The sequence below is a fragment of the Acanthopagrus latus genome, chromosome 12, assembly GCF_904848185.1.
Source record: "Acanthopagrus latus isolate v.2019 chromosome 12, fAcaLat1.1, whole genome shotgun sequence".
Classification (NCBI taxonomy): domain Eukaryota; kingdom Metazoa; phylum Chordata; class Actinopteri; order Spariformes; family Sparidae; genus Acanthopagrus; species Acanthopagrus latus.
The window spans coordinates 5061373-5069658 of record NC_051050.1 but is presented as its reverse complement, the minus strand read 5'-3'; the positions used below and the strand labels follow the sequence as shown (position 1 = coordinate 5069658).

The 8286-nt window shown below is 42.0% G+C and overlaps 1 long non-coding RNA gene across 1 annotated transcript; it reads left to right on the top strand.

Annotated features, from left to right (window-relative positions):
• The first annotated feature begins 201 nt into the window (after window positions 1–201).
• LOC119030165 lies at window positions 202–7030 on the top strand. The gene is made up of 5 exons (XR_005078194.1): window positions 202–247; window positions 1653–1747; window positions 2300–2358; window positions 4699–4752; window positions 6689–7030. It is a non-coding gene; the product is annotated as an uncharacterized LOC119030165 (long non-coding RNA).
• Window positions 7031–8286: the final 1256 nt, after the last annotated feature.

Here is an 8286-nt window from a genome sequence, read left to right as displayed (position 1 = left end):
AAATCAACATAAGTGTCTATATTCTGTCCCAGCTACAGAACAACAGAAGAGACAGTGGTTGCGTTTAATTTTTAACAGCAACGTGCTGGCTACGCTTCCTGTTAGTTTGTATGTGTGTGCTAACCACTTCACATCGCACTGCTTCAGTGACGAGGGTCAGTACAAAGCTGGCTTTGCCTCGACGCTGACCCTCGTAAAAGGATCAGTCCCGACCATACGGGACCCAGCAACTGCACCTGAGCCACAGGTAAGTGTCGCTGCGGTTTGATAGTATTTACAGTTGCCTAAGAGTATGGTGAAGTCAGCTTTAACTAGCTAGCTCCGCTTCGGTCCGCTATGCAATGGCATTTGAAGCGAGTTTAATTACGAGGGGGCTTGGTTGTCAGAGTAAAAAGTCTGGAAACACGTGCAGACTGGAGACAGAGACGATGTGAACAGTGTCCAAGAGTTTGGAGACTGTGTTGGAGGCAAACACAGCTTTTGCTAGCTATTAGCCATTAGCTACATGGTAGTAAATGTAACAGCATATACGAACAAACTAAGTAACATAGTGAGACACACTAACCATTCTGAAACGTCCTGCTACATACAGCCTTAGAGTCTGTACTTCTTCAGGTGCCTCTCTTTCTGGATCTGATTCTGGGTCAAACTGGTATGGTTGAACGACAGCATCTTGACGAGCCATCACGTTACATCAACAAAAATGTTTGTGCATGCTACTGCTAGCACAAACAACATCATCTCTCTGAGAGGGAGGTGTAGCAGGCAAGAAGGCGTTGACAGATGGAGCTCATTAGCATTTAAAGGTGCAGGCACAGAAACAGCCTGTTCTCAGTAGAGTGACTTTTAGACAGATGAAATTCAGGACCACGAATGGGTTTGGGGCAATCCATTTTGAATACAGTGTTGTTGGACCTCTGACAGCTGTGTGAAATTGATGAAAAAGAGGATAATATGGGACCTTTAAGATTTCACAGTGGTGATCTTATCCACATCTTCTTGTACCGACCAGAAACGTCTCTGTGTTGACACAAAAGTTCCCTCACAAACTCAATTAAAATTTGAGCTGCAGGGCAGCAAAGTAATGAAACATGTTACAGCATTACAGCAGTATGAAGTGGGAAATGAGGAACGAACTGCTGATTTTTATTTTTTTTTTTTTACCTCAAAAGAGAATTTAAGAGTCTGCTTAACTGAATGATCTTTTTTGTAATCATAAAAAAACAAATGCTGTTCCATTAGCATTTCCTAAATATTTCACCTCGACCTCCCCAAAACTTATTTATCATCCATGAGAATGTAAATGGAACTTTTAACCACTCAGACAAAAACAAACATGCTGCAAAATAGGGCCATTATAGTAGTTTCAGTTTTGAGAACAGCACCAGTTTCCATTAGAACATGTGCTCTGCTGAAGTACAGATGTAAAATTAAGATATTTTTTCACATTTCCAAAGTTAAATGCAACAATATGCAGTGCATTATCCAGAGTGTACTTTTTGGTCTGGGGATGATTTTCCTGCTTTGAGCCTCTTAGTTCCAGTGAAGGAAATCTTAATGCTACGGCATACAATAATAACTTAGACACAAGTGTGTGTTCCAATTTTGTGGTAACAGTTTTAAGAGAGTCCTTTTCTGTTTTAACATCGCAGTCCCCTCAGGAGTCCTGACCTGAACTTCATCCAGCACCTTTGTGATGAACCAACCAAGAACCAGACCTCATCACCCAGCGCTGGACTTCACTACGGTACTTGTTTCTGAAATCTTTTTTAAAGTCCCCCCATAGCAGTGGAGACTATTATCAGAGGAGATTAACGCATGTCTTCATGCTCAGGTGTCCACATACTTTTGGCCACGAAGGCTAAATGCCAGCGTAACGGTCCCAAACCAGACACACACTTCCCCTTCTTCTTTTTCTCCTCGGAGAGTCGAGCTGTGTTGAAGCGCCACGTCTCCCCCCTGAGCCTGTGTTTCTGCCTTGCTGCAGGAGGCTTTGTGTCCTGCAACACACTGATACTCAGAGTCAGTGGAGCGCACAAATCCAATTTGCTGTGTGGGAGCATTAGAGTATTAGACTCCTGTGTTAATTTCTTTCTGAAATGACTTCCAGTCTGTTCTGTGTTCACCCTGGCACACAGAGAGGGGGGTGGGAGAAGTTAAAATAGGAAGAAGGAGAGACAGAGTCAGTCAAATAAACATAATCTGTGCCTTATCTTTGAATGTTGGCCATTTCCAACTTTATTTATGATATTCTTATTATCATAAGTTTTATAAGTGTACAAATGTAAATGTTTTTCAGCCCTGGGTAGTGTCTGCAGACTTCTGTTTTCGGCCTCAGCAAGATTCACCAATTAGAAGGTAGGGGGTCTGTGTGAAGCCTGACAGGTAAGTCCTGAGGCCACAAAAGCACACAAAGCACCTGCGTATAGACCTTATATCACTTTTACACCAATATTAGCCTGTAAATGCTAATCAGTTTTTTTTTGTTTGTTTTTTTCAAATTAACCTGCGTAGATAGACAATTGATGAGTTTGCCTTTCTCTTTCTTTTCCTTGTCATCACAAATGCACCACCGTTATCAATAATATACCATGTTATATTGTATTGTATTGGACACATCGTTTGTAAAGTTTGTTAAGGAGTGAGACATCTTGCTTGCTTCTCATCTCTGCTGAGAGTTGCACCGATCAGTCTGATGACAAGGCTCCATAACACACGAAAGACACTGACAGCAGTTACTGTTTTAATCTATTGGACTTCAGTCTGGCTTTCAAACTCAACGCCGACTCAACGATGTTAAAGTGCTGCTCGACAGAGAGCCCGGGTCTTGTGCTTCCATCAGAGCCGGTGGCGATAGATACCTGTGACTAAGGCAGGGTTGTTTTAGCAAATCCTGATAGTACAAGTGTAACGGGTATACTAATGTGTGTACATGCAAACACTTGAAGGGGACTCTATCAACCTGTTGGGCACATTTTTTAATCTTCCACTTCAAATGACCTGTAGCCTGGCTTCCACACGTGCGCAGCAGTCTGGGACCTCTCAGTTATCAGTGGGCACAGACCAAAATACCTCTTTAATCCAATTGGATAGAGCTGCAATCAATCAGAGCAATGACGCGTGTGATATAGCGCTGAGTGACGCATGCATGCTGGCCGATGCTCGAGGTTTTCGGGCAGGAAAACAAGGCAGCCTGGTCGCAAAATTTCTGAAATTAGAGCTAGAAAGTACACGTACGTAATGTTTCTGAGAACATTACTATCGAGAGTGGAAAATGCAGTAACTTTGTGTTTTTTACCAAGCACCTTGATTTGTCTCTTGACAGACCTGCAGACTATGTGTCGATATATTGGACTGGACCACAGATTGTTTCTTGGAGGACAATTGTGTATTTTTGTTTTGTTTTGTTTTTTTTTTGATCTAACAATAGTGGATGGAAACTTGCAGTCATTTGCATTCTTTCGCTTTGCCAAATTTTTAGGAAAATGTGTTTGAAATGTGGTTCCAAACTTGGCTTACAGGGCACTGCTTGGAGGGATTTTAGTGCGTAAATCAAGCTGAGACAGTAAAAATATGTCTGTTGGGGAATGAAGGGTGGGAAAGCTTTTTGAAAGTGAAGTCAGAATTATGTCTTTGTTTGGAGATGGACGTGAGAAACTTTGTGCGAACTGAAGCTAAATGAGAAGCAGAAATTTGCCGTGAGCTTGACTTTTTGACTTCCCACGTTTGCACTCGCTGGTCCGAGGACGTGTGGACATGGTGATGTCAGTGACCCTGGCTGTGATATGTGTCCCAAAAGAAAATCCCATCATTCTGTTCTCTTACTTGGTTTTGCCGGCTTTCAACAACATCTCATGGTCCTCCTCAGCAGACTCACCTGTCATGTGAACTACATTCATGTTGATCTCATGTGAAGTGGTCCAACTGTACTATGTCAACAGTGATGTTTAGAGCCGTGGGTTAGTGTGTTTCCATGTCTTTTATCAGTTTCAAGGTGAACTACTGTGTGAACCTCCTGCTGAGAATAAGTTGAAAGAAATGACGCTGCATTACGTCTGACAGAGGCAGAAAAGGAGAAATCCGCAGCACTTCGGTCTGAACTGTGCTTCTCAAGCCGAGCGAGACGTGGCTGTAAGTCAGCCGGGTGTCACGGTGCTTCACGCTCACTCGTCTGTCTGTCTGGCTTTAATGGACTGTGTACGAACTCAAGTGCTCAAACATGGTAATGTCTCTTGGTGCCGTGCCCCGCTCTGAACGGCACATCAGTCAGAGGGAAACAAGGAGGTATCTCGAAATGCAGCCCTCCGACCACACACAGATCCTCTATTGACACAGTAAACACTCAGTGTGAGCTAGAAACACGGGCAGACCGATGCTTCCTCGCCTCAGCCTCGTGTGTGGGTGGTCTGGTTGTCGGGTAGCGGGGAGATGCAGGTCTGGCATCGGCAACAAAAAACTTCTGTTTTCTGCTTCAAAATTCTGCTTTAGAGCTAACCTGACATTAAAAAGTGATAAAATGGTAAAAAAAATAAATAAAATAAAGTCATGGCTGAGGTGAAGGCTGTGGTCACTCCACACCCAGAGATGGAAACTTTTTTTTTTTGTGTCCCACTGCTTTTTTAAAAGTTCCTGTGCATCATATCAGTATGGTTATGGTATTTTGACTGACATGATCATTCTGAAATAACTGTGTTCCAGGGCTTGTTAACAGCTGGCAAACATCTGGGGAGAGGAACCGTGTCAGATAAGGTGGTAAGTAAAACTAGGAGGGTGAAGTTTGAGAGATGTGGCTGTTAACAGGGCTGTGATGGAGATAATGACAAGAGGGTGGCATTATGGGAAATGTAGGATCTAGTGTCTTTGAAGCTTTAAGGGAAAACAGAGGACTCCTGACTAACCCTAACCCCCTAACCCCCTAACCCTAACCCCACTTAGAATTAATTTGTCTCAAGATTTCTATCTATCTATCTATCTATCTATCTATCTATCTATCTATCTATCTATCTATCAATGCCTGCCAGCCCCAGGTCCACCATTAGGGTGTAGGCCTACAACAATGCACTAACTTCTTACTTGAATTTACATGATAAATAAATGCAGACTAGCAAATACAACTTAGCAACAAACTTTTAGCATATTCACCTAACCAGATTAACAAACACTACCACACTGCAGCCTGCTGGTGTTACAGTGGCTTGCAATTAGTGAGGTGTTCCTAAAGTCTGCAAGAAAAAACAATCAGACGGTTCCTGTGATATCACCTCTGCAGAAACAGAGACAGAGAGGAACCAAGATCTTATTTGGAATTGTGTTGGTATTAAAGCTAACCTCAATAAGGACAGGCATGTGGCAGTGCTGCAGTGCGTGTGGATGAGGGGCCATGAGATTATTTTAGTTATTATTCAATATCTATTATTTTTCCCTCCTGTAATTGCTGATGGCTGACCTGCACATCCAGTCTAGTTCTTACTTCTTCTTTTTACATGGGTTTAGAATGTCTTCATTAATTCTCAGGTTTAGTTCACTCAATAAATAGTAAAAAAAAAATGAAGATAAAAAATGAAATGATACTGATAAAATGAAATAAAACAATTCAACGTGCTTGATATGAGACATGTAAATGCATTAGAACAACATTCAAATCCTCAGCACAAAGTCAAATAAATTCAATTAAAACTGCAGAGAATAAAAAAACAGACAAAAAACAGATAAGAAAACAGTTACAGGGAAGTAATAAGTAGCCCAGGTTTAATTACAGAAACAACAGAGGAGCAGACAGAATAGTCTGTGTGTGTGTGTGTGTGTGTGTGTGTGTGTGTGTGTGTGCGCGTGTGTGTGTGTTGGACGCCTTCAGTCAGCGTGAATAATCTCATGTCAAACAAACCAAAGGAAACTGAAGAGTTGAGAAACTCAGTCATGTTTAGTCGGTGATGTTCTCTGTTAGTTTGTGTTCATCTCAACATAGTAACTGGATTAAAAATCTTGCAGCCTCTTTATTTTCTCATCTGAATTAACTACACACATCATCGTGCTCATTTATTTGTATTAGTTTAATCCAAACCAGATTGTCTGATAGCAGCAGATGTGCTGTGTGGTGCAGGGGCGACTTTTCACCACTAGGTGGAGCTGCTGCTCTGCGATGTGATGACGGGCAGTGCAGCCTGTAGGAGCACTGTTACACTGCCGGATGGCACAAAACACACACACACAGACACACACGGATGAGAACCGTTCATTGAGCTGGACTTGTTTTCTTCATTGATTCATTGAGTCAGCACTGATCCAAACTCTGTTCACCTCTGACTCAGTCCTTACACCAGTGGATCTCCAGGTGATTAACAGAGTAATTACATGTAGTTATTTAAGCAGTTTTATTTAAGTAACAGATCTGAAATGTTCTATGGGTTCAATATGGATGGGAGACCCAAAGTGAAAAATGTCAAATACATTTCAAAATTAAACAAAACAAACTTTGTCATTTAAAAATGTGCTTTCCAACAGAATTCAAGGTAATTGCAATTCATTTTTATATTATTCTAGTGTCCTTTATGTTCAACCTGTCTTGTTGCATCCATTTGAAGAAGCAAAGTCAATCCCATAACTGGCTCCACCCTGTTTGTCTCCACTGAAGACAGGAGGAAAGATTGAAATGATGCTTGATAACAATAAATAAAGTCATTGTTCACAGGGGAAGCTTCTCGAGGCATCATGTCATCAGACAGAAGTATACACAGAAACACAGAGGAGGAAAATGGCAAATATGAATCAAAAACAAGTACAAAGTCACTGACAAGAGAGCAGAGTCAGGGAACTGCAGGGAACTTCTTCATGTATACATTTAAGCATATGGCTGCAAAGTCAGTACAGTGAGTGCATTCTGTTTCCCTTTGGCATACATGTCACACAAACACCTTGACTGTTAAACTTACAATTAAAGTGTATTGGATATTTGGTACATTTACGCTTCTATCATGTATTATGTTGCTGTTTATTTCATTGTGTCTCATTTATCCATTTAACACTTGTTCGTTAAGTTGAAGGTGTTGCAAGATATTGTAAAATAAAGTTTTCATCAGTCTATAATGAAACTTGTGTCATTATTTCATTCAGTGCCGATCTTAACTGGCCCAGCTTTTAAAACCGGAGAACATAAGTGGCCCAGGCATTTTCAGCAGATTATTTAAAACATTTTTATTAAACGCAGATCAATGGAGTAAAAATATGTAGCAGTGTTGATAGATGGTGACTTATACACAGCGAGCACGTGACAGGGACATTCAGGTAACATCCATCAGTCCAGACCCAGTATCTGAACACCTGGCCCCTCACTGGACGTCTGTGCACAAGGAAAGCAAAACAAAGTATCTGGACGCCCGGCCAAGACTGCTTCAGTGTCTGAACCAACTGAAAACATGTCATTCATTTCATTGTCATTCACCTGGGATTTCTTTAATTTATGACAGTGGTGTTGCTGTCAGAAACTGTGGGGGGCGCCAAATCACACAAAATGAACATTTCTGCACAATGTCTCCTCAAATTGATTCAAGTAAATTGGACTTATTTCTTTGCCATTACATCAGGGATGCCAGGCTCAGACTTTCCAGGAACTTTCCAGAAAATTAACTATTGAGTCAGCCCCCCCCCAACTTTTACAAACTCTGTTCTGAAACAGTTAAGAGAATGTGAGAATAAGGATGAACCAGACCGAAAGAATATATTTTATTCTTTGTGAAGTGGTGTGTCACGGGTGCAGATGGTGTGAAACTCATACAGTGCCTCAGGGTTTGACAGTTGTATCATGTTGCGCTATTTTTTTTAAAAAAAGACTACATTAATTATTTATTTTCTACCTCAAAAGTCCATTGATGTATCTTCATCCACGGCGCTGTGGAGATGTAAACATAGCGACAACACCTCTGCAGCCAATCAGACCCCAGAGACGTGCTGTCGCTGGGTAAAGCAGTGTGCAAAGCTGGCTCTCCTATTGGCCGTGGCTGGATTTGTTTTAGTGATTCCTGAACAGATGATGTGCCTGCGCCCATATGGCAGACCTCTGGGACTCCTTTGTGCTGTGACTGATGTGGCTCACGTCAACTTTAAAGGCTTCCTCCTTCACTTTAAGAAGCCCCCCTCCCCTCTGCTGCTGCTGATCTGCAGGATGAATGGGGAGTCAGCCCCACGTTGATCTGGCAAAGTGTGCCTTTCGTTTTGTATACAGCCTCCTCCCTCCTCCCCCCTGCTCCTCCTCCTCCTCCTCCTCACCCCTGCAGCCCTGCAGCCTGCACA